Source organism: Macaca fascicularis, chromosome 7 (assembly GCF_037993035.2).
Source record: "Macaca fascicularis isolate 582-1 chromosome 7, T2T-MFA8v1.1".
Lineage (NCBI taxonomy): Eukaryota > Metazoa > Chordata > Mammalia > Primates > Cercopithecidae > Macaca > Macaca fascicularis.
In genome coordinates this window covers 117,434,939-117,462,173 of record NC_088381.1, presented here as the reverse complement: position 1 = coordinate 117,462,173, position 27,235 = coordinate 117,434,939, and the positions used below count along the sequence as shown (strand labels likewise).

The 27,235-nt window shown below is 41.5% G+C and overlaps 1 long non-coding RNA gene across 2 annotated transcripts; it reads left to right on the top strand.

Annotated features, from left to right (window-relative positions):
- The first annotated feature begins 8 nt into the window (after window positions 1-8).
- On the top strand, window positions 9-25,631 carry LOC123574518 (uncharacterized). 2 transcript variants are annotated; one of them, XR_012415766.1, is made up of 4 exons: window positions 14-613; window positions 12,958-13,078; window positions 15,540-15,838; window positions 24,880-25,631. It is a non-coding gene; the product is annotated as an uncharacterized lncRNA (long non-coding RNA). The 2 variants fall into 2 exon arrangements; XR_006699539.3 differs by lacking the exon at window positions 24,880-25,631 and having other exon boundaries at window positions 9-613; window positions 15,540-23,780.
- The last annotated feature ends 1,604 nt before the right edge of the window (window positions 25,632-27,235 follow it).

Genomic DNA, 27,235 nt, shown 5'->3' with positions numbered 1-27,235 from the left:
TCCACTCCCAGGTCTCTCATGGCTGTTGGCAGGAGGCTTTAGCTCACTCCCATGTGGGCCTTTTTATAGGACTGCTTATGACACGGCTTCCCTCATAGTGAGGGATCTAGGAGAAAGAGGGAGAGTGAGAACAGCAGGTGGAAATCCCAGTTGGATAACCTAATCTTAGAAGCGACATTTCTATCACTTCTTCCATATTCTAATCAATATACGTGACCCAGTAAGTTCAGTCCACACTCAGAGGGAAATGAAACTCTACCTTTTAAGGAGAGGAGTATCAAAGAATTTATGGACATATGTTTAAAATGACCACATTAAACAATTACATATAGTTTTGTTTTTTTTTAAGACAGGGTCTTGCTCTGTCACCTAGCTGGAGTGCAGTGGCATGATCATGGCTTGCTGCACTATCAACCTCCTTGGCTCAAGCAATTCCCCCACCTCAGCCTCCCTAGTAGCAAGAAGCACAGGCACACACTATGCTGCCCTACTAATTACAATTTTTTTTTCTTTTGTAGAGACAGGATCTCGCCATGTTGCCCAGGCTAGTCTCAAACTCCTGGTCTCAAGTGATCCTCCCACCTCAGCCCCCCAAAGCACTGGGATTACAGAGGTGAGCGCTGTGCCCAACAATTATTTACAGTTTTACAACTATGTGCTAGACATTTGCTAGGCTTTAGGGATTTCACAAGGTTCTTGACCTCATAAAAATTTGAGTCGAGAAGCCATGCTATTTTCTTCTATTTCCTTTTTACTCCCTTTTGCCCAGGGATATGCCACTGAGATCCAATCTGGGAACTCACCTCTTCTCTAATACCATACTAATGGCAGCTGGTGGCCTAACTCAGTGTTGGAAAATTTTCATTTATCTGGAGCCTGAACTGGAGGAAAACTGAGGTCCTTTTTAAATATTATGACTCTATCTGAGATTTTTGGAAAGTCAGGGGTTTTGTGGTTGTCCCACAGTTCTTTGGATATTTCGATTTTCTTTTTAAAATATTTTTTCTCCTTGTTCTTTAGTTTCAGAAGTTTCTACTGACATACACTATAGCTCAGAAATTCTTTCCTCAGCTGTGTCCAGTCTACTAGTAGGCTTGTCTAAGGCATTCTTAATTTTTGTAATGTATCTTTGATCTTTAGCATTTATTTTTGGCTATTTCCCAGAATTTCCTTTCTCAGTTTACATTACCCATTTGTTCTTGCATGTGGTCTAATTTTCCCATTACAGCCTTTAGCATATTAATCATAGTTGTTTTAAATTCCCAGTCTGATAATTCCAACATCTCTGCCATATCTGACTCTGGTTCTGATGTTTGCTCCGGTCTCTTCAAACTTGACTTTTGTCTTTTATTTTGCCTTGTCATTTTGTTGTTATTGTTGTTGAAAGTTGACATGATATACTGGGTGTATTAGTTTGTTCTCACATTCCTATAAAGAAATACCTGAAACTGGGTAATTTATGAATAAAAGAGGATTAATTGGCTCACAGTTCTACAGGCTGTACAGGAAGCATGGCAGCATCAGCTTCTCAGGGGAGGCCTCAGAAAACTTCCAATCATGATGGAAGGCAAAGAGGGAGTTAAGCATCCCACATGGCCAGAGCAGGAGCAAGAGAGAGGGGGAGGAGATGCCACACACTTTTAAATGACCAGATCTCACAAGAACTCACTCACTATCATAAGAACAGTACCAAAGGGGAAACCCACCCCCATCATCCAATCACCTCCCACCAGGCCCCACCTCCAACACTGGGAATTACAATTTGATATGAGATTTGGGCAGGGACACAGATCCAAACCATATCATTCCACCCCTGGGCACTCCCAAATCTCATGTCCTTCTCACATTGCAAAATGCTATCATGACTTCCCAACAGTCCTCCAAAGTCTTAGTTCATTCCAGCATTAACTTGAAAGTCCAAAGTCCAAAGTATCATCTGAGACAAGGCTCGTCCCTTCTGCCTATGAGCCTGTAAAATAAAAAAAAATGTTAGTTACTTCCAAGATACAGTGGTGGCATAGGCATTGGGTAAATACTCCTGTTCCAAAAGGGATAAATCAGCCAAAAAACGGGGATACAGGTCCCATGCAAGTCTGAAACCCAGCAGGATAGTCATTAAGCTTTAAAGCTTCAAAATAATCTCCTTTGACTCCACGTTCCACATCCAGGACACAATGGTGTGAGAGGTGGGCTCCCAAGGCTGTGGGCAGCTCCACCCCGTGGCTGCTTTCATGGGCTGGTGTTGAGTGCCCGTGGCTTTTCCAGGTGCATGGTGCAAGCTGCCAGTGGATCTACCATTCTGGGGTTTGGAGGATGGTGGCCCTCTTCTCACAGCTCTGTTAGGCAGCGCCCCAGTGGGGACTCTGTGTGGGGGCTCCAACCCCACATTTCCCCTCTGCACTGCCCTAGAAGAGGTTTTTCCATGAGGGCTCCACCCTTGCAGCAGGCTTCTGTCTGGACATCCAGGCTTTTCCATACATCCTCTAATATCTAGGCGGAGGCTCCTAAGCCTCAACTCTTGCATTCTGCAAACCCATAGGGTTAACACTTCATCAAAACTGCCAAGGTTTATGGCTTGCACCCTCTAAAGGGCCTGCAGCAGCCCAAGTTGTACCTGAGCCCCTTTGAGCTATGGCTGGAGCAGCCGGGATGCAAGGAGCAGTGTCTTGAGGCAATACAGGGCAGCGGGGCTCTGGGCTCAGCCCATGAAACCATCCTTCTTAGGCCTCCAGGAGGGTCTGCTTAGAAGGTCTCTAAAATGCTTTCAAGGACTTTTCCCCATTGTCTTGGATATTAGTACTTGGCTCCTTTTTACTTATGCAAATTTCTGCAGCCTTTGAGAGAGTCAGGATGGAGGTGCCACACACTTTTAAATGACTAGATCTCCTGGGAACCTACTCACTATCACATGGAAAGCACCAAGGGGGAAATCCACCCCCATGATCAAATCACCTCCCACCATGCCACACCTCCAACACTGGGGATTACAATTTGACATGAGATTTGGGTGGGGTCACAGACCCAAACCATATCACTGGATAAAAATAAACCTCTCGTAAATAGGCCTTAAGTGATGTGGTGGTAAGGTGTGGGAGGAGGGGAAGCAATCTGTAGTGTATGATTTGCTATGATTAGGGCTTTTAGTGAGCCTGTGCCCTTGGACTGTGAACTTCACAAGTGCTTCTCAGTTTATTCCCTTCTGAGGTTGGACAGAATGGCTAGGGAGTGCTGCAGTTGGGCGTTTCCCTTCCTTTGGGTTTGTTAGGTCTAATAAACCCCAATAGGTTAGGCTCTAGTAACCATAGTTTCTCTTGAGGGCAGGCCTTGATAAGAAAAACAAAATGCTCTGGTGCATTTCAAAATGATTCTTTTCCCCCTTTCCTGACTGGAAGCCAGAAGGGATTTTTCTCCAGTCTTCTCTCTGAGAATTTGGTAGAGGTTCTGGAGGTTAAACTCACAAAAATGTGGGGACCCCCCATGACTGGATACCCTGGGAGTTTGTCCACACTGAGCCTCCAGCAGTTCATTTTTCCTACCCTAGAACTGGTTCCTGTGGAAGTTTCTGCTCTGATAAGTTGCGATTCTCTGTATCTGTCTGTCTGTCTCTTCAATTTTATGGGCAGCAGTTTGCTTCATGACCTCATTTCTCTGACAGATCTAGGAAGAGTTTTTGGTTTTTCAGTTTTTGTTCATATTTCACTTGTTAGAATAAAGTAGTGACTTCCAAACCTTACATGCTATACCATAAGCTAGGGGTTTTGTAACATCATCACCACAATCATCATATCATATTCTTTCTGGACTAATCATCATATCACATTCTTTCTGGACCATTTTCTGCTCAGACTTATTGAGCAATCACTATGTTCCAGGCGGTATTCTGAGTATTCTACTTGTATTGTGAACAACCCTATGAGAGTAGCATGTACTGATTTAGTTTGAGTTGCCTAGGAGCAGAGCCTGCAACAACATTTTGTATACATGAGATTTATTAAGAGAATGCTTTTAGGAAAACCTAGTAAGGGAGAGAGGGAAATAGAATAAGGAAAGAAGGTGCTACTTAGAGGTGGGATTTCAGGTGTGGTCTCAGCCTGATCCACTGGGAGCTCTTGAGTGTAAATTGCACTATGTCCCATTGTTGAGGAAGGGAGCAGGGCTATTGCACCCTTGTCCTATTAGTTACAAATCATGGTAAGGGCCTTCCTGCTTTTTCCATTTTTACAAACGAGGAAATTGAGGCACAGAGAAGTTGAAGAATTTGCTTGAGGCCACATGGCAAGTTAGTGGCGGAACTGAGTTTGGATCCCAGACATTCTGGCTCTCAAGTTATATTTTTATATTGCATTTTATAAGGAACAACCAACTACTTCTCTTATTTGATCTTCCAAAACTCTATGAGGTAGTTGGGTACCAATGATTATTCCTATTTTTTTTTTTTTTTTGAGACGGAGTCTCGCTCTGTCGCCCAGGCTGGAGTGCAGTGGCCGGATCTCAGCTCACTGCAAGCTCCGCCTCCCGGGTTTACGCCATTCTCCTGCCTCAGCCTCCCGAGTAGCTGGGACTACAGGCGCCCGCCACCTCGCCTGGCTAGTTTTTTGTATTTTTAGTAGAGACGGGGTTTCACCATGTTAGCCAGGATGGTCTCGATCTCCTGACCTTGTGATCCGCCCGTCTCGGCCTCCCAAAGTGCTGGGATTACAGGCTTGAGCCACCGCGCCCGGCCGATTATTCCTATTTTTAAGATAAGGAAACTGAAGATCAGATCTAAGTTTTTCTTTTTTTTTTTTTGAATTCCAGGTCCAGGTCTTCTGTCTCTCTGTAGTGTCATTCTCTCATAAATCACTTAGAGATTGTTTCACTGACCAAATGACATAAGATAAAATAACAATCACCTGATTTAGGAACATACAACTTGAAAACCATAGCGTTTCTGTATTCAGGTGATTCACATGATTTAATGGAAAACCTTATCTGGTCAGTAGGGGAGTGTTTTTAGCTCTTATTCATATGTTACTTTAAATCACTGGCTGGTTTTCTCTTAAGTGAATAAATTTCCTGTTTTGTAATTACAAAGTAATAACAAGAACACCATTCTGGTATTAAAAAAATTATTTATTTATTTATTTAATTTTTTCAAGACAGGGTTTCGCTCTGTTGCCCAGGCTGGAGTGTAGTGGTGCAATCTCAGCTCACTGCAGCCTCAACCTCCTGGGCTCAAGCGATCCTCCTACCTCAACTTCCTGAGTAGCTGGGGCTACAGGCATATGACACCATGCTTTGCTAATTTTTGTATTTTTTGTAGAGATGGGGTCTCACTATGTTGCCCAGGCTGGTCTCAAACTCCTGGGCTCAAGTGACCCTCTTTGGCCTCTTTGGCCTCCCAAAGTGCTGGGATTACAGGAGTGAGCCGCCACACTTGGCCCAGTATTCTGCATTTAATTCCTGATTGAAGAATAGTTAGAAGAGCTTATACCAGGTGGGAATTCAGGATGTTATTGGGGAGAATCATACAATTATTTATTATCTTCATTAATATTCTGGGAAAGAAAGGAATTATAAGTTAATGAAGAGGTTATAAATTTCAGCAGAAAAGAGGAAGGAGAAACTTGGGAAAAAGCTATTTCATCTGGGGCAGCATAATTTGAAACTGAACTTTTTAATAAGTAGGCTTTTTGAAATTAGTTTCTTGAAAATCTTAAGAATACAGGAAGAATGCAAACAATGGAAGTTTGCACGGAAATACTGAAACAGCGCAAACTGCTGAAATGTGTGGTCTACATCTGCTGCTTCTGTTTCTTATTCCCCAATTCCTTTAAAATCCCGCAAAACCTGATTTGTAGTCATTTGTCATTTGCTCCTAGACTTATTCTCTACTCTTGTCCTGTTTTTTCTGTATCAAACCTACATTTCTGAGTAAGTGTGGACAATGAAAGGAACTGGCAGAGGATGTCAGGTGGTTTCTTTGGCAGTGGCTCAGTCTCCTTCGTGATTCTAGGTTCTACAGCCCCTTTTCTGTAGTTCCAACTCAAGGTAGGTAGTGTCTGCCTTTCTGATTTCCACCGGCAGGCCTGGCTCCTGGCTTTGGTATCACCCCCCTGTCTTGTGTCCTATCAGCCCCAGCAGTAGCAAAACTTCCAGGTATTGCTAATCTCTGCATTAACTCGTTGTCTGTTTAGCTTCTCAGCTCTTCTATCACCCAAGTAATGAGTTCCCTGTATTAAATTCTTCCTGCTTGAATTGTCTCCTTTCAATTTTATTTGTTGTTTTTATTATTATTTTTATAGAGATAAGGTCTCACTCTGTCACCCAGGCTGGAATGCAGTGGTGTGATCATAGCTGATCTTGAACTCCTTGAATTCCTGGGCTCAAGCAAGCCTCCTGTCTCAGCCTTCTGAGTAGCTGGGACTACATGTGTGAGCCACTGTGTCTGGCTAATTAAAAAAAAATCTGGTAGAGATAGCATCTCACTATGTTGCCTAGGCTGGTCTTGAACTCTTGGCCTTGAATAATCCTTCTGCCTTGGCCTCCCAAAGTATTGGTATTACAGGTGTGAGCACCATGACTGGCCTTCAATTTTTAATTATTTGTGCCTGTTATGGTTTTGTTCTTGCACTCTTCTTCTCCCCTCCCCTCTTCTTCTCCCCTCCCCTCTCTTCCCCTTTCCTCTCCTCTCCTTTCCTTTCCTTCTTTGACAGGGTCTCACTCTTGCCCAGGCTGGAGTACAGTGGTGTAATCTTGGCTCACTGCAACCTCCACGTCCCAGCTTCAAGCGATCCTCCTGCTGCAGCCTCCCTAGAAGCTGGGACTACAGGCATGCAGCATCACCACTGGCTAATTTTTGTATTTTTAGCAGAGACAAGATTTCACCATGTTGGCCAGGCTGGTCTCGAACTCCTGACCTCACGTGATCCGCCCGCCTCGGCCTCCCAAAGTGCTGGGATTACAGGCATGAGCCACCGCTCCTGGCCTCCTCTGCATATTCTTTAAGTGAATTAATAGACTCTCATGCCTTCAACCATCATCTCTGATTTATGTGTCCTTTTCCTTAGTAACATTTTTCTGTCTAAAGGATGTCCCCACCTGGCAATGCCTCAAAACCTTTGAGCTCTAGATGCCCCAGGTTACTTAGAGGATGAAAGTAGCTTCTGGGCTCAGAAACATACAGAGGTTTAACACCAGTGGCAGGGTATAGCGATAAGTAATAAAGAATAAAGAATACTGTGGGCAATTATATGAAATTTAGGTGATTTTTCTGTTTTCTACCTGCATGGCTCTGGTCTGAGATCTCAAGATGAAATGCCAGCAGAGTCCAGGCAAATACTGTAACTGAGTGAAGGGATGGGTAAAAGACAAATGGTCCCTTTTTTTTAGGAGATGGAATCTCGCTCTGTTGCCCAGGCTGTTCTCAAACTCCTGGGCTCAAACAATCCTCCTGCCTCAGTCTTCTAAAGTGCTGGGATTACAGGCATGAGTCACTGTGCCCAGCCTATTTTTTTTTTTTTAAAGAAAAAAACCTTTTGTTTTAGGTTTAGGGGTACATGGGCAGGTTTGTTATATAGGTAAGCTTGTGTCATGAGGGTTTGTTGTACAGATTATTTTGTTACCCAGGTATTAAGCCTGGTTACCCAATAGTTATTTTTTCTGATCCTCTCCCTCCTCCCACCCTCCACCCTCTGGTAGGCCCCAGTGTCTGTTCCCCTCTTTGTGTTTGTGTGTGGTCATCATTTAGCTCCCACTTGTAAGTGAGAACATGCCATATGTGGTTTTCTGTTCCCGTGGACAGACGATCTCTTCATTTATGTTCATTTGATAAAGAAATACTTTGTGTGCATATTAAAACATAGGAATACTCTTCCCTTTCATAAGAAACATGTTCTCTTCCATTTTTCAGGAATAATTCTGCCTTCTCGGTCTATCTTTTGTTTTCCCACTTAGTAGAGACATAAATACAGAAAACGACTTTTCTCTTACAAGAAAACACCCTGCATGCCTGACGCTGATTGTCAACTCAAGGGTGAAAACTCACCCTCAGCCTCACATGGGAAGGTGGTATTCCCTGGGGAAAGCTGGAGATGGCATTCGCTATCTAGAGCAGCTGCAGTTACTCAGTTCCAGTTGAGTGCTGCCCTACAGAAAATAGATCTGGTGTTGCCAGATTAAAACAATTTTTTGTTTGTTTTGTTTTGAGACGGAGTGTAGCTCTATCGCCCAGGCTGGAGTGCAGTGGCGTGATCTCGGCTCTTTATAAAGAATAAAGAATACTGTGGGCAATTATATGAAATTCAAGTGATCATCCTGCCTCAGCCCCCTGAGTAGCTGGGACTACAGGCGCCCGCCACCACGCTTATCTAATTTTTGTATTTTTAGTAGAGATGGGGTTTCACCATGTTGACCAGGCTTGTCTCAAACTCCTGACCTCAAGTGATCCCCACCCCCAGCCTCAGCCTTCCAAAGTGCTGGGATTACAGGCATGAGCCATTGTGCCTGGGGATCTTTCGACTTTTAGGAGAAGCCAGGAATCTACATTTTTATGTGATTATTTCCTGATTTGAAAACACTTGGAGACGTGTACTATATCTGATTTTTTCTTGGATTTTCCAGTTATATCAGCAAACCTCCGATTTGAAAACATATTTACACCTATGTTGTATGGAATGTACTGCATCCATGGCCATTTTCTGGCATCCTATTGGGTTCAGCCAGTAAGAGGAACAGGTAGGAGGTGGAGGGAGGGAGGAGAATGGCGTCTCCAAGTAGATTGCTCTCATGGCTGGGCAATGAAGATCACTCCTTTTGGACCATGGCTTTGGCTGTCACTGAGGAAATTATCAATCAAGTAACATTTCAACTTGATGCCTTAAAAAGCTAGATCTACAACTCACAGGCATGTCCTTGACCAATCTTAGTATAGATTTTTGCTTTCAATTATTGTTAGAAGCATGAGTTTACTTCTCATTGATCCGTTTTCATCAGAAGTGGGACCTTATTTCTCATTGGCTTCACTGCTTCCAGCTTTTTTATATAATAATGCCAGTAACTGGCCTGTCTTTTGCAGTTAGCGGTTTTAGATGAGTAGAAAGTTACTTTTATTTTTGTTTTTTAAAATATTTAATTTTTGTGGGTACACAGTAGGTGTGTATATTTATGAAATACATGAGAGATTTTGATACAGGCATGCAATGTGTAATAATCACATCGTGGAAGACAGGGTATTCATTCCTTCAAGCGTGTATCCTTTGTGTTACAAAAAATCCAGTTATACTCTTTCAGTTATTTTAAAATGTGTAATTAAAGTATTTTGAGTATAGTCACCCTGTTGTGTTATCAAATACTAGGTATTATTTATTCTTTCTACGTTTTTTATACCCATTAAGCATCTCCATCTCCCCTCTGCCCCCCACTACACTTCCCAGCCTCTGATAATCATCCTTCTACTCTCTATCTCCATGTGTTCAATTGTTTTGATTTTACATCCCGCAAATAAGAGACAACATGGGATATTTGTCTTTACGTGCCTGGCTTATTTCGCTTAACATAATGACCTCTGCTTCCATCCATGTTGTTGCAGATAACAAGATCTCATTCTTTTTTATGGCTGAATAGTACGCCATTGTGTATAAGTACCACATTTTCTTTATCCATTCGTCTATTGATGGACACTTAGGTCACTTCCAAATCTTGGCTATTGTAGACAGTGCTGCAACAAACACGCGAGTGCAGCTGTCTCTTTGATATACTGATTTCCCTTCTTTTGGGTGTTTATCTAGCAGTGGGATTGCTGGATCATATGGTAGCTCTATTTTTAGTTTTTCAAGAAACCCCCATACTGTTCTCCATAATGGTTGTACTAACTTACATTCCCACCAAGAGCATATGAGGGTTCCCTTTTCTTTACATCCTCTTCAGCATTTGTTAGTTATTGCTTGTGTTTTGGATACAAGCCATTTTAACTGCAGTGAGATGATATCTCATTGTAGTTTTGACTTGCATTTCTCTGATGATTGGTGATGTTGAGCACCTTTTCATATGCCTGCTTGCCATTTGTATATCCTCTTTTGAGAAATGTCTATTCAAATCTTTTGCCCATTTAAAAAATCAGGTTATTAGATTTTTTTTCCTATTGAGTTATTTGAGGTCCTATATATTCTGATTATTAATCCCTTGTCAGATGGGTAGTTTGCAAATATTTTCTTCCATTCCATGGGTTGTCTCTCCATTTTGTTGATTGTTCCCTTCACTGTGCAGAAGCATTTAAACTCGATGTGATCCCATTTGTCCATTTTTGCTTTGGTTGCCTGTGCCTGTGGGGTATTACTCAGGAAATTTTTCTCAGACTAATGTCCTCGAGATTTTCCCCAATGTTTTCTTGTAGTAATTTCATAATTTGAGGTCTTAGATTTAAGCCTTTAATCCATTTTGATTTGATAGAGATCAAGTTTCATTCTTCTGCATATGGATATCCAGTTTTCCCAGCACCGTTTACTGAAGAGACTATTTTCTCCAATGTATGTTCTTGGCACCTTTGTCAAAAATGAGTTCACTGTAGGTGTGTGGGTTTGTTTCTGGGTTGTCTATTCTGTTCCATGATCTATATATCTGTTTTTATGCCAGTACTATGCTGTTTTGGTTACTATAGCTCTGTAGTATAATTTGAAGTCAGGTAATGTGATTCCTCAGGTTTTTTTCTTTTTGCTCAGGATAGTTTTGGCTTTTCTGGGTCTTTAGTGGTTCTACATAAATTTTAGAATTGTTTTTTCTATTTATGTGAAGAATGTCATTGGTATTTTGATAGGGGTTGCGTTGAAACTGTAGAATGCTTTGAGTAGTATGGACATTTTAACAATATCAATTCTTCCAATCCATTAACATGGAATATCTTTTTGTGTGTGTGTGTGAAAAAGTTTCTTGCATCAGTGTTTGATGGTTTTCATTGTAGAGATCTTTCACTTCTTTGGTTAATTTCTAGGTATTTAATTTTATTTGTGGCTATTGTAAATGAGGTTATTTTTTGATTGATTTTTCAGATTTTTGATTGTTGGCATATAGAAATGCTACTGAGTTTTATCTGTTAATCTTGTATTCTGCAACTCTACTGAATTTGAATTTATCACTTCTAGTAGTTTTTTGGTAAAATCTTTAGGTTTTTCCAAATATAAAGTTATATAGGCTGGGAGTGGGAGGCTGAGTGGGTGGATCACCTGGGGTTGGGAGTTCAAGACCAGCTGACCAACATGGAGAAACCCCATCTGTACTAAAAATGCAAAATTAGCTGGGCGTGGTGGCACATATCTGTAATCCCAGCTGCTCGGGAGGCTGAGGCAGGAGAAACACTTGAACCTGGGAGGCAGAGGTTGTGGTGAGCTGAGATTGCGCCATTGCACTCCAGCCTGGGCAACAAGAGTGAAACTCCATCTGAACAGCAACAACAAAAAAATTAAATAATTTGGAAATAAGGATAATTTGACCTTTTCCTTTCCAATTTGGATGCCCTTTATTTCTTTTCTTCTCTTGTCTGATTGCTCTAGCTATGAGTTCTAGTACTATGTTGAATAACTGGTGAAAGTAGACAGCCTTGTTGTGTTTCAGATCTTACAGGAAAGGCTTTCAGTTTTTCCTCATTCAATATGATAGTAGCTGTGGGTCTGTCATATGTGGCTTTTATTATGTGGAGGTATGTTCCTTCTATATATACTTTTTGGAAGGTTTTTTTTTTTATCATGAAGGGATGTTGAATTTTATCAAATGCTTTTTCAGCATCAGTTGAAATGATTAAATGTTTTTATCCTTCATTCTGTTGATATGATATATGATATTGATTGATTTGCATATGTTGAACCATCTTGCATTCCTGCAATAAATCCCACTTGGTCATGATGAGGGATCCTTTTTTTTTTAACTTTTATTTTAAGTTCAGGGATAAACGTGCAGGTTTGTTACGTAGGTAAACTTGCATCATGGGGGTTTGTTGTACAGATTATTTCATTACCCAGGTATTAGGTCTAGCACCCATTAATTATTTTTCCTGATCTTCTCCCTTCTCCTATCCTCCACACTCCAATAGGCCCCAGTGTGTGTTGTTCCCCTCTATGTGTTCATGTGTTATCACCATTTAGTTCCCACTTACAATTGAGAACATATGGCATTTGGTTTCTGTTCCTGTGTTAGTTTGCTAAGGATAATGGTCTCCAACTCCATCCATGTCCCTTCAGGGGATATGAGATGAGCGATCATTTTAATGTATTGTTAAATTTGGTTTGCAAGTATTTTGTTGAGGATTTTTGCATCAATATTCATTAGAGATAATGACCTGCACTTTTCCTTCTTTGATGTATCTTTGTCTTGTATCAGGGTAATATTGGCCTCATAGAATGAGTTTGGAAGGATTCCCACCTCCTCTATTATTTAGAATAGTTTGAGTAGGATTGGTATTAGTTTTTCTTTAAATGTTTGATAGAATTCAGCAGTGAAGTCAGGTCCCAGGCTTTTGTTTACTGGGAGACTTTTTATTATGGCTTCGATCTTCTTACTTGTTGTTGGTCTATTCAGGTTTTGGATTTCTTCATGGTTCAATCTTGGTATGTTGTATGTGTATGGAAATTTAACCATTTCCTCTAGATTTTCCAATTTATTGGCACATAGTCGCTTATATTTGCCACTAATAATCTTTTGAATTTCTGTGCATCATTTGTAATGTCTCCTTTTTCATCTCTGATTTTATTTATTTGAGTTTGCTTTCTTGTTTTCTTTATTAGTCTGGCTAAAGGTTTGTCAACTTTGTTTATCTTTTCAAAAAACCAACTTTTTGTTTCATTGATCTTTAGTGTTGTTTTCTTCATTTCAAAGTCATTTATTTCTACACTGATCTTTATTATTTCTTTTCTTCTAATTTTGGGTTCAGTTTGTTCTTGCCTTTCTAGTTCTTTCTTTCTTTTTTTTTCTTTTTTTTTTTTTTTTTAGATGGAATCTTGCTCTGTCACCAGGCTGGAGTGCAGTGGCGTGATCTCAGCTCACTGCAACCTCTGCCTCCCAGATTCAAGTGATTCTAATGCCTCAGCCTCTCGAGTAACTGGGACTACAGGTGAGTGCCACTACGCCCGGCTAATTTTTGTATTTTTAGTAGAGACAGGGTTTCCCTATACTGGCCAGGATGGTCTTGATCTCTTGACCTTCTGATCCACCCGCCTTGGCCTCCCAAAATGCTGGGATTACAGGCATGAGCCACCATGCCTGGCTGCTTTTCTAGTTCTTTAAGATGCATTGTTAGGTTATTTTTTGAAGTTATCTTTTGACTTTTACTTTTTAAAAATAGTATTTGCAGTTCATAAACATACTAGGTCTTTGCTCTCATTCCCTCATTTCCCAAGATAGAATAATCACAATAAAACATTTTGGTAGTACCCCAAATTAGAAAACATAAGATCTACCTCTTAACACGTCCTTTAAGATGGTTTTAAAGATCTGCTTGTTTTTGCCCTCTGTACTCTGCAGTTTCCTGATCCCTCATGTTTCTTTCAATTTTGTCAGCTCCTTCCTGGTTTCATTTCTTTATCATTCCAGATGAAATTTCATGGCACATCAATCCTTCAATCTTCCTTGCTGGTATCCTTAATTCCTTTGTTCCCTTGTCTGTCTGTTAGACCTGTCCTGCAACTTCCAATTCACATCTTCTTAACATCTAGGGAGCTCCATCTCCAAAACCTGACAGTCTGAGAAATGCTGGAGGCAGTCACACAACATACACATATACTGGTGTAGATGAAGGTTTATAGCATCCGGTGTCAAGGCAATGTACAACTCTGGCAACCCTTTAACATTTTCTTCCACCTCTCCAAGTCTTTCCAGACTTCCAGCTCCCCTCTAGCTACCTCACTTTCTGTGGACAATCTTACCTACCATTTTCCTACCTACTGAAAAGACAGACAGTAATTGCTCCATGTCTACATTTGTCTCATCAGCATCAGCCTTCACCTCCTGCTGCCATGCTTTCAGGATGAGTCTCTCCTTCCCACGGCTCATCTGTGAGCTGAAGTACTACCCTCCAGTCTCTTCCATGACCTCACTCTATCGAATTTCCCTTCTATTTTCTGTATTTTTATCCTCTTCCTGTTCAATGGCTTCTTCCTTGCCAAATATAAACACTTTCAAATCTACCCCATAGAAAACAATGGCAACAAACACACATCTGCTGGTGGCCCAATGCCTCTTGTAGATATTCCCCTGCTCACTTCCAGCTCTCTTCCCTTCACAGTCAAATCTCATCACACAGCTGTCTACACTGCCTCACCTTTGTTTGCTCTTCAGTCATCAGAAATCTATTTTCTTCCCCATCTTGGAAAGGTTATCAATGACTTTCCAGTTGTTAAATTCAATAGACACGTTTCAGGTGACATTTTATTTAAACTTTCTGGGGCATTTGACCTTTTTGATCACTCCTTTCTTGAAATTCTTTTCTACATTTTCTTGGCACTATTCTCCTGTTTAATCTAGTTGTCTCAGTCCTTCTCAATCTCCTTTGTTTAGTCTTTAAATATTAGTTTCCCTTAGGGAAATCTTCCTCAACCTCTTTCCTCTCAACCTTCTTGTATTCTTATTTTCTACCTTCTTCTTGGGTAGTCTCATCTCTGCTCATGACTTCACTCACTTACATGAGTTACTTCCAAAGTCACTGTGTTTAGTCTACTGTCTCTGGAACTCTAATCTAGTGTATTTAATGTATTTTATTTATTTATTTTTTTGTGAGACAGAGTCAGCTCTGTCGCCGAGGCTGGAGTGCAGTGGTGCAATCTCAGCTCACTGCAACCTCCATTTCCCAGGTTCAAGTGATTCTCCTGCCTCAGCCTCCTGAGTAGCTGGGATTACAGGCACATGCCACCATGCCCAGTTAATTTTTGTATTTTTAGTGGAGACAGGGTTTCACTATGTTGCTCAGGCTGGTCTCGAACTCTGACTTCAAGTGATCCGGCCCCTTCGGCCTCCCAAAGTGCTGGGATTATAGGCATGAGCCACCACGTCTGGCCTATTTAATGTATTTTTTGGTGGCATATTCCAAAGGTACATGAAAACAACACTTTTAAAACTTAACTAGCTCATTATCTCTCCTTCTGGTGATCTCCATCCCCACTCAAACTTCCGGGAATTCCCACCAGTCCTTATTTCTGTGAAGTACACTATCAAAACCCAAGCTCCCTGGATAGGAAATTTGGGCATTATTCTAAATTCCTCCATTTTTTTTTTCTTCTTAGAGGTAGAGTCTTGTTCTGTTGCCCAGGCTGGAGTGCAGTGGTGTGATTGTAGCTCATGGCCGCCTTGAATTCCTGGGCTCAAGCCATCCTCTTGCCTCAGTCTCCTGAGTATCTGCGACTATAGGCACACACCACCGTATCCGGCCTAAATTCTTCCTTTTACTTTGCTTCTTTCTGAGCTTGAAGTTAATTAATCTTTTCTATTCTGTTTTCTAAAAATCTTTGGTACTTTTCTTCTCTTTTCCATAGCCGTTGCTTCTCCTCTTTAAATTTAGACTCTCCTGCTTTTTCTTTCAGAAGATTTCTGAAGCTGTGTGACCTGCCTCCTTGCAACTGCCAGAGCTGCTCAAAGCTCCAGGATTCCCTGCTGGGCAGCCACATACCTGCCAAAGCATCATGTTCAAGGCTCTCAAGAAACTGCCATGGAAAGCTTCCCACTTCAGGAAAAATCCCTTGCATGACTTATTCAGAAATCATGGAGGCCAATACAATTGCAGACCAGAGGAAAAAAATCTGGCTATGTTGCTGTTAAAACGCAATTCAAAGACTCAGGCTCCTTGAGCTCCCTGCAGGGTGATTTTACTATTTCCCCAGAGGTAACCCAACTGGAGTCTATCTGACTGTGCCAGTCCAGATTTTCACATTTTGTCTTTTTCCTCTATCTTGTCACTGGGGGAAACAGCTTGGAGTTTAGGTTCATGAATACAACCTCATTGTTTTGCTTTTTTTCCCTAGTGTCTCAAATCTTTTCCTGCTTCTCATCCTCTCCTCAGTTGCCAGTGTGATTTTTCTACATTCTCTTGGATCCTTTCTTCCCATTTCCCATACGCAGCACTTGACCAAGAACGTAAAGGTGGGCTACTGGGCCTGGGGGAAAAAGTGTAACATGTAGTTCCTCCTGCCCAAATTTAGGGCTCTGTAATACCAACCTTCTTCATTCCATTAGGCAAAGCTCTAAGCTTATTTTCAGTTTCAGCTCAAGCTCAATTTCCACCATGGTTTTCCCAGGCAGATTGTGCCTTCCAGCCTGCTCCTCACGCTTTGTACAAACCTCTCCTGCCCTTCAGCAACCCCTTCATTGTCATTGCTCTTTGCCTGTGTGTTTTCCCACAGCAATATAAGCTCTGTGGGGGCAAGGATTTGCTTGTTTTCTTCTTGATGTTTCCAGGGCCAAGCACATTCTAGGCAGTTAATTAAAGCTTGTTGGATGAGTGAGTCAAACTTTACATCCCTCTCCATAAGCAATTCAAAAAATCCAAATCAACAAAACACAGGCATCCTCTCTCATTTGGATACATCACCATCTATCTGGTTATTTAGAAATATTCAAACTTCCATTTTTTTCATTTCCCAAATCCCCAAATTAAAAAAATTCAAAGTCTTGGTTTTTGCTCTCCTTCTGTTTTTTTTTTTGTTTTGTATTTTTTTTTTTAAAGACAGAGTTTCACTCTTGTTCCCAGGCTGGAGTGCAATGGCATGATCTTGGCTCACTGCAACCTCTACCTTCTGGGTTCAAGCAATTCTCCTGCCTCAGCCTCCTGAGTAACTAGGATTACAGGCATGTGCCACCATGCCCGGCTAATTTTGTAGTTTTAGTAGAGACAGGGATCTCCATGTTGGTCAGGCTGTTCTCAAACCCCCGACCTCAGGTGATCCACCCACCTCGGCCTCCCAAAGTGCTGGGATTACAGGTGTGAGCCACTGCATCCGGCCCCTTCCTTCTTGAATGGCCTAGAGTTTACTTCCTATCTTCCATTCCATTAGTACCATTTACTACCATGCTTATCAAGTTCTGTTTTCTTTCACCAGAGACTAAGTAGATATTTTTTTTTTTGTGGGATTAAACACTACTGCTTTAGCTCAGGTTGCTATCCTAAATGACCATAGATGGGGTGGTTTAAACAATAGACATTTATTTCATACACTTCCAGAGGCTCAGCAGTTTAAGATCAAGGTGCCAGCATATTCACTTTTTGGTGAGGATCCTCTTCCCGGCTTGTAGATGGCTATGTTCTTGCTGTATCCTCACATGGTGGAGAGCAGGAAGAGCTCTGGTGTCTCTTCCTCTTCTTACAAGGGCACTAATCCCATAATGGGAGCCCACCCTTATGACCTCATTTAAAACTAATTACCTTCTAAGGGCCTATGTCCTAATAGCATCACATTATGGGTTAGGGCTTTGTCTTAGTTCAGTCTGGTTTTTTTTTAAAATACCTTAGACTGGGCAATTTATAAATAATAGGTATTTATTTCTTGTGGCTGGGCATGGTGACCCATGCCTGTAATTCCAGCACTTTGGGAAGCTGTAGTGGGAGGATTGCTTGAGCCTAGGAGTTCAAGACCAGCCTGGGCCACATAGCGAGACCTTCTCTCTCTCTCCCTCTTTTTCTTTTTAGAGAAATTTATTTCTCATAGTTCTGGAGGCTGGGAAGTCCAAGATCATGGTGCCAGGATATTCAGTGTCTGGGGAAGGCTCGCTCTCTGCTTCCAAGAGAAGCACTGCATCCCCACTGTGTCCTCATATGGCAGAAAGACAAAAGGGACTAGCTAGTTCTCTTGAGCCCTTTTATAAGGACACTAATCTCATTTATGAGGGTGGAGCCCTCATGACCAAATCACTTCTTAAAGATTCCGGCTGTTAATATTATCTCATTGGGGATTAAGTTGCAAAGGGAATTTTGGAAAGACACATTCAAACCATAGTAGGCTTTAACAAATAAATTTTGGAAGGACACAAGCATTCAGTGCATAACAACTACCATTTGGGTGACCACCCTATGCCAGGTGCTGATTGGTTGTAAGATTCTGCCCAGGGATTTTTAACCTAAAGTTCAGGGATGCCCCAGAAAGTCCTAGGAATGGGCTCTAAAGATCTGTCAACTCCCTGAAATATTATGCAAAATTTTTGGTGTTATTTTTTCCCCCTGGACCAAAGGTTTACCTTTCTTCTGAGTTTCAGAGGGGTCTGTGCTCCCTTCACTGGTCTTCTCACCTCCAAACCCTTCTCATCCCAACATGGTGTACCTGGGCCAGAACCCCTCCTGAAACATCACTCTTATGCCAATCTCCTGTTCAGACTTGTCTGCTTCCTTGATCTTGTTGCATCCTATTTTTCCAGCCTTAATTTACACTCCTCTCTTGTCCTGAACCCTTTGATCTGGTAGCCTTATCTCCTCTGTCATGGTTTTGACTCTTCCTGCACTTGGCAGAGATCCTGGGCAGTGGCGACAAGTGGGGGGCTCTCACTGGAACACCCATGGAGAGCTGCAGAGGACAATGTAGAAGAGGGAGGAAGCTGGTACACGTTGCTAAATGTGCCTAGTGGATCCTTGTTGTCTGAACCTGGATAAATGAAGTTTTAGAGCAGGAGATTTATGGAATATGTGTTTAACAGAAGAGCTCCCAAACATTTAATGATCTAGTTTAATCAGCCAAAAAGACGGAAACAGGGTGGTGGTTTGGCTGATGTTTTGGACCTGTCTGCTCACAGAGGGTGGCAGGAGGGCTCAGATGTGGGCAGTAAGGAAGCAGCCGCCGAGTGCAGGTGAGAGAGCACAGAGCAGTGTGTATATGGGGCACCATTCTAGGTCAGGATCAAGGAGACCAGTAGAAGGTAGCTGGGCAGTCAGTCAATGAGTATTTCTTGTATGGCTACTGCATACCTGGCAGAACTCCATCCATGGGTCTGAATTTCAGAAGCTGGATTTTAGTAACCAGATGGAGACTAAAGGCATACAGCCTATGGTAGAGGAATTGGACATTGGGCAGATTATAAAAGCAGGGACAGTTACAGGGGCCCAAGGTTGGAATCTCATTTATAACGGAGTAAGGCAGGAGCATAACTGGTGTCTTAACTTGAGAACATGAATATAATATAATAGAATATATTTAATAGAATATCCTTGACTAACATCAAGGATAGATTCTTTCCCTCACTTACAAGGGTTAAGTCTTTAATAGGTAGAATTTCAGACATCATGAAAGATAATAGATAATATCTCACATTTATTGAGCACTTACTATGTGCTAGGTACTGTTCTAAGCACTTAATGTGTATTGTTTTATTCAGTTTTCACAACAGTTCTGTGAAGTCAGATGTACTATCATCTTCATTTTTTTAGAGGAGGAAACTGAAGAATGGAATGATTAAGGACTAACTTATTCAAGGTCATGTACATATTTAGTTAGTGATGGAGGTGGCATTTGAATCTAGGCTAGCCATTTTTTAGCAGGAGACCCTACTTCAGGCCCTCAAATTCACCATATAGGTAGTTGACAGCTTTGCGAATCTGACTCCTGGAGGTACTGTAGCCTTCAGGGCACAGACAATGCTCAGTGAATATTGCTGTCTTACTAAGTGTTATTTGTCTATTGCCTCCACCCCTCTATTTCCTCTGCATACCCCACTGTCTTCTACCCTGTGGATGGTCCTGACGTTAAGCATTGAAAAGGCAAAGACAGAATGGGGAAGGTTGAGAGTAAAGCAACAAAAATGATTCAGGAAAGAAAGGGATTGACATATGTGGGAAGACAAAAAGAGATATATTTATCTGACTGGGTTGGGTGATAGCTAAGAAAGGATGTGAACACCCAAGAGGGCAAAGAATGGGCCAGATCTGTCTTTTCTCTAAGGCACTTTACAGATCCAGCATCAATCCTTCTTTCTCTGCAGTCTCTTACTGAAATCCAACAAGGATTTATTGAATGTAGGAGGCTTCGCTTTTAGATTCAATGTGTTTTCAGAGGCTGTGTCTTAAGTGGATCAGTTGTAAGGCAAAAACGCGAGGGCACCTGAGCTAGTGCCTTCATCTGAGCTGATGTGTTTTGGCATCATTGTTGGAAGTCATCAGATGAATGGGATAAGATAGGAAGATATGATTTTTATACCTGAAAGGGACCTTAAATATCATATAATCTTCATTTTATAGGTGCAAAAAAGAAGCCCCAAGCAGTTAAGTGATCTGTGCAAAGTCATATAGTGAATTGGTGATGGGGGCGGTGGGGAGGCATCCTGATTGGAAAGAACAGCTTAAACAAAAGCTGCAAAAAAGGGTCAGGTTCAACCATCACACAGATATATTGAGGGACCCCTTTGTACAAAGCCCAACTCTAATCTCTGAGATCCTGCCAAAAGTGCGACAGACAAGGTCCCTGCTCTCCTAGTGCTTTCATCTTCATAGAGATGATAGGAGCTGTTGGCAAAGCCCATGTTACACCCAACCATCCTCCTTCCTGGATCGGTACCCAAGCAGCCAAAAGTCGATTGATAAAAACATAGCCCTGCCAAAGGGTCTCTCTGTAATTCATGAGTACCTATCTCCAATGAGCACTCAGTATGGCCCAATGGTTTTATTATACTTCTTTAATATTTTTGTTTTTCTTTCCACTTGTAGTGATTTCAAAATATCTTGGCAAATTCTTGGGCATTTCTTTCGTTAAGAGATAGAGTCTATGTCCCATTTTCTGGAATATGGGCAGCTCTTCATGACTGCTTTCATGACTTGAACACAGCTGAAAGGACATCAGGTAACTTCTGAGGCTAGGTTAGAAAAAGCCATGAAGATTCCATTTATTTATCTTAGGACATTGGACACCTGAAGCTGCCATGTGAACACACACACACACACACACACACACACACACACATATAAACAAATTCTATATGTATGTGTATGTATATATATGAATAAATATTTAAAAATATATATAAAGAGAGAGAGAGACATCTTTGAGGAGCCCCAGCTGTTGCCTCCCCAGCCCAGGAGCTAGCCTTACATGTGAATAGGCCTTCACGATGACCCCAGTACCACCCACCATCTGACTGCAAACTTATGAGGGCCCCTAAGTGAGAACTGCCTAGCAAAAGGGCATATTTGACTTCCAGAATCATAAGTAAAATAAATTATTATATTCTTGTAAGCCACCATTTTGGGGTCATTTATTATGTAGCAGTAAATAACTGGACCACCCCCCTCCAAAAGTGCGATTTCATACCTTTTCTTTTTTCAAATCTCTAACAGTGCTTTCTCACTTCTTACTTCAAAGGAAATGATAGTCCTTTGTCATAATGCATTGAGAAAACAGAAGCAAGCAATCAGATTTCTTCATCTCCCTTCTCCAAACCCACCTCCCTCCCAGCATCTGTATCCAAACTATCCACCCTCTTGCCAGAGAGAATGAGGGGGTGAGGTATCCTTCCCTCATCCTACCAAAGGCCAACCCTCTACTTGGGCAGATAACCTCACCTTGGCTAAATGGTTGCTTCTACTCTGAACTTTGAACCTTGAGGTTGTGAGGTAAAGATACAAGAGGACCAGAGCAGACTCACTGTGGCAGCAGAGTTGAGGACTCAATGGCTCAATGAGAGCATCAGTGTGGCCACTGTCTGTGCATGTCCTAGGTGGCGTGGTCATCACCATAAGTTTCTGTGGCATCATGGTGGTGCTCTGGGCTGCCTTGGACCCTGATCATTTTTAAGCTCATTCCCCAGCCTTCCCATCAACTTTGTTAGCCATTTGATGCCTTCAGATGCATTTCTTTTCTGTTTAACGTAGCTAGTTAGTTTCTAGTTTTTTTTCAACCAAGAACCCTGACATGTAGAGGAGTGATCACTCATTCTACAAAAGGTCTTGTTAAGGAATTTTTTTCTTCTTTCCATGTTTCCCTCCCTCTTTTCTTTCTCTACTTCCTTCCTTTCCTCCCCTCCCTCCCTCCCTCCTTTCCTCCCCTCCCTCCCTCCCTCCTTTCCTCCCTTTCTTTCCTCCCTCCTTTCCTTTCTCCCTCCTTCCGCCCCCCTTTCCTTCCTTCCTTCCTCCCTGCCTCCCTCCCTCCTTCCTGCCTTCCTTTCCTCTCTCCTTTTCTTCCTTCTTTCCTTTTTTTCTAATGGAGTTTTCTCTTAAAATGTTTATTTATTAAAGAAAGATATAAAGGAGAAAACAAAAGGGCTCATAAGTATGCTTTGCAATAACCTTTTGTGGACAATTTCCATTTCTACTTTGTTAATGAAATAACTGCCGCATAAACGCGGTTAGAAAATCTAAACAGTGCCAGTAGACATACACTGAAAAGGTGCTGCCTTTCCTAGTCTCTCCCTCTTAAGGAAACTTCATTTATATAATCACACACAGACGTATCACATACTTTAAAAATAGCACCATTTGTGTCATTCATTCATTCATTTATTTTTTGGGTCTAGGTTCTGTTTTAGGGATATACTGATGAGCAAGACAGATATAATTCTCATCTCCAGAGAGTTTACATTTGTGGGGCATACAGTAACCTTCATGAGGACCTTCAAAATGCATCACTTTTCCTTGCCCAAGTTCTGATCAAATTGAAATATAAAAGAAAAGTTTGAGAGATTACATCATTTACCTCTGTTATTGCTAAAGGCTATGTTGGAAATATAGGATAGTATGCAAATCACATGGACTTCCTAACTCTGATGTCCGGAGTTGGGCAGCTGTACCCACCTAGTCACCAGCAGGGCTGACTACAGCAGATTTCCCCACTGTGGGGACTGCCTGGTGAATATCCTGGAGAGAAGAGAGCTCCTGTTCCCTGTGGACTTCTCTCTCTAAAGAAGTAAAAGGGAGTTGCTGAGCAGAGCATGTCCAGTTATTCTTCTGAAATTCGCCAATCACACAAGTCCCTCTATCTCCCCTGGGTTGAGTGCCTCAAGGGGCAGAGAGAGCTCAGCAGTGTATCACTGCCAGGGTTCTCTCCATACAAAAGGAAAGTTCAGAAGAGGGAACAAGTGTTCTCTTTGCACAGGGAATAAAGAGTAATCATCCCATAACCAAACATACAAAGGTAAAATCCCACTGTGACAAGTCCTGTAAGTGGGGGTTCATGGTAATTAATCATTTGTTGATGGGCATTTGTCACCTTATTTTACTATTACAGAAATGTAGCAGTGAACATTCTGGGACATTGATCTAATAACATATTGTCACCTAGCTAGTGATAGGTGAATTCCCAGGAGTGTAGTTGCTGGATCAAAGGAAATGTGCATTTCAAATTTTGATAGCTATTACCAAATCGCTGTCCAAGAATGTTGTACCAATCTCTATTGTCATTAACAGTATAAAAAAGTAGTTACAAGCTAAAACAATGGATGTCCAAAGTCTGTTTTATGTTATTATTATTATTTTTCATTGTATAGGCAGAATCATTTTAAAACACATTTTTTACAGGCAGTGTCAACCAGATGCAGAATCAATTTTTTTGACTGTAGATGATTTAGAGTTAGGGTCAATTGTGTTTGGTGAGACATGCTCCTCTATCTTCTTCCTGGGATTGAGCGGTTCTTTGGGTTGATGAGTAGGAAAGAAGTTGTGCTATGAGCTGCTTCCCTGCATGAGCTCTGAGACTTCCTGTTTAAAAGCACTGCAAGACCTGCTGACCCCGTTTCTTTCCCGATGTAATTATTCTTTTGGAAAGTTGGAAAGCTGGCACTAACCTTAAGGTATGTGAAACACAAGGATCCAGTATGGTTGAAGCTTTAGAACCAAGATAACCATTCCTTTTTCTATCAAACAGCCTGGCAGGGGATTAGTTTGCCCCTTGACTCTTGCCCTGTCATTAAAAAAAAAAAAAAATCAGATATATAGTTTTTATTTATCTATTTATTTTTCCATAGGTTATTGGGGTATAGATGGTGTTTGGTTACATGAATAAGTTCTTTAGTGGTGATTTGTGAGATTTTGGTGCACCCATCACCCGAGCAGTACACACTGCACCCTCTTTGTAGTCTTTTATCCCTCGTCCCTCCCACCCTTCCCCCAAATCCCTAAATTCCATTGTATTGTTGTTATGCCTTTGCATCCTCATAGTTTACCCCACGTATTAGTGAGAACATACCATGTTTAGTTTTCCATTCCTGAGTTACTTCACTTAGAATTATAGTCTCCAATCTCATCCAGGTCACTGTAAATGTCGTTAATTCGCTCCAAAGTCTGTTTTAAATGATTCATATGGAAAGTTCAATTTATGTAAAGTAATATAAAATGGTAACAGGTAAGTTTGTAGAGTGTTTTCTGGGTACTTGACTCACATGATCTTATCTAATACTTATTCCTATGACGTGAGTATTATGATTTCCATTTCACAAATGATGATATTGAAGCTAAACAAGGTTAAACTGCCCAAGGTTGAAGAGTTTTTTTTTTTTTTTTTTTTTTTTTTTAAAGACAGGGCCTCACTCTGCTGCCCATTGGGGTGAACCTGGCTCTCTGCAGCCTCCGCCTCCCGGGTTCAAGCAATTCTCCTGCCTCAGCCTCCTGAGTAGCTGGGACCACAGGCAGGCGCCACTATGCCCACCTAATTTTTGTATTTTTAGTAGAGATGGAGTTTAACTATGTTGGCCAGGCTGGTCTTGAACGCCTGAACTCAGGTGATCCGCCCACCTCAGCCTCCCAAAGTGCTGGGATTGCAGGTGTGAGCTACCGCGCCCCACCCAAGATCAGTTTTTTTGGAGTCTCGCTCTGTCGCCCAGGCTGGAGTGCAGTGGTAGGATCTCGGTTCACTGCAAGCTCCGCCTCCCGGGTTCACGGCCTTCTCCTGCCTCAGCCTCCCGAGTCGCTGGGACCGCAGGCGCCCGCCACCACACCCAGCTAATTTTTTGTATTTTTCGCAGAGACGGGGTTTCACCATGTTAGCCAGGATGGTCTCGATTTCCTGACCTCGTGATCCACCCGCCTCGGCCTCCCAAAGTGCTGGGATTACAGGCGTGAGCCCCCGCGCCCGGCCCAAGATCACAGTTTTAAATGACAGAGACAATTTAAACCTAGGCTGGCTGGTTCCTGCTGTTGTTCTCAACCTTGGACTCCACAACCCTGCATGGTAACTCTGCGAAGAAGAAAAGATGGTAATAAAATGTGATGCTGAAAGAAGATGAATTCTCTTAAGAAAAGGTACTGCTTTCATGCAAATAGTCCTGATAATAAAGACTATGAAGAAATCCTTGACATTGTGTAGCATATATAAGAAGAACTGCTAAATAAAATGTTCTCCAAAGATTTGCCTGAAACATCAGCTGGGTTTTGATGCTTGCTGGTTGTTTAAAATGTTTATTCATGTTGAACAATGTTTATTTATTGAAAGTACCATCTATTTAAATCAAATTATCTCCATAACTTAATATTTATATGGATGCTTTATTGAATATTCCTAAACATTTTGCCCAAACCACAAACGATTTATTCACAGTTATAAATGTTTACTTCTTTAGAGTAAAAAATTGGTTAAAAGGAACTTAAAAGCAAATTGACATTTCTGTAGTTTGTGAACATCTGCAATGCGTTCGGCACATTAGCTGCTAGATATTTCTGCCTTAGCAAATGGTTAGATATTCTAATTATTTATGTTCAATAAAATATTTGAAATTTACACAGCATCTCTTTTATTGTGTCATATAACAGCAGCAGCTCTTGGCTCAGGGACAGGCCACTAGATGGATTTAGAGATTTTTCAAACACCTCAGCTTTGTGCCAGCATTTAATTAGCTGAAGCCCCATTTATTTCACTGTACACTCCAGCACCATGAACATTAGGCCTTAAATAACCCTGAGCTGAACAGATGCCAGTTTGAACTGTGCAAAAAGCAATAAACAACGTGATGTAGTGTCTCACAATTTTATTCACTGTACTGACGGTTCCAAGAAACCAGATTTGGAAACTTTACTGATATCTATAAAGGATCATTGAGCCTCTGATTGATGGACAACGATGTACTTGCTTAGGGGAAGATGAGGGGTCTGGAAGTCCAGAGGACTAGGGGGAAGCCTTGATGTCCTCACCTGTAAAATGGGGCTTCAGGGGAGGATGACCAATGGTCCTCTGGACGGAACTTTGGTGACCTATTTTGCTATCTCATCTATGACGCCAGTGATTTGACAGGATTCTAATCATTGAGTCCCAAGCCTGAGAGGGACTTTGGTGCTTCCTTTCTTTGTAAGTATGTCAACTACGTTGTTGCTGTTTCAATGATCTGTATTTTATTGCTCTTGAATCAGATGGGGGCCCTGTTTTCCAGGATTACACTGAACATCTTTGCTCCCCAAACACAGGGACCTTTTGGTGTCAGCCTTAAAAGTGCTCTGTCTTGGTAGTGAACATGTTGCGCAGACTGAGAATGAGCCAGGTTGGAGCAAAAAGGGACATACGTGCCAGGAAGGTGGCTCGGAAGCCTGACTCTAGATGTCTTAACTAGCCCTCCTCTCCTTCCCACTCCATCGTATGAGCCTCACATTTTTTCTCTCTATCTATAGTTTCTATTACAAAATTTTCATGCAGAGGCATAGGTCTTTTCATTATTTTTCCATTATAATATCTGTGATTATTGATTCTCAGTTACTCCTTGAGAGTGGTGATAATTTATTACTCATCTTTGGAACCCTAGTGTGTAGAACAGCGGCCCCTTCCTAAGAAAGAAAAGATTTGTTGAATGAATGAATGAGTTCTGGAAGGATTTTAGGGAGCAATAATGATATCTTACATCTGCTTATACAGTAGCCCCCCTTATTTTCAGGGGATACATTTGAAGAACCCCCAGTTGATGGCTGGAACTGAGGATAGTACCAAACCCTCTATATATATTACGTTTTTTCGATCTCATAACCCAGAAGGTGACTAAGTGACTAATAGGTAGTGTAGGCAGTGTGAATATGCTGGACCAAGGGTTGGTTCATGTCCCTGTTGGGATGGAGTGGGATGGTGAGAAATTTCAACATGCTGCTTAAAATGACATGCAATTGAAAACTTATGAATTGTTTATTTCTTGAATTTTCCATGTAACATTTTTGGGCCATGTAGTTAATCGTGGATAACAAATCTTGGAAAGCAAAATATTGAATAAGGAGGGACTACTATATAGGGCTTTTCCAGTTTTTCAAAGAACTTTGATATTCTCATTTGTTTCTCAAAATTATCCTATATTTGGGCTACCCAATTTTTCCTATTTTTACAGATGAAGAAATTGATATTCAAAATTT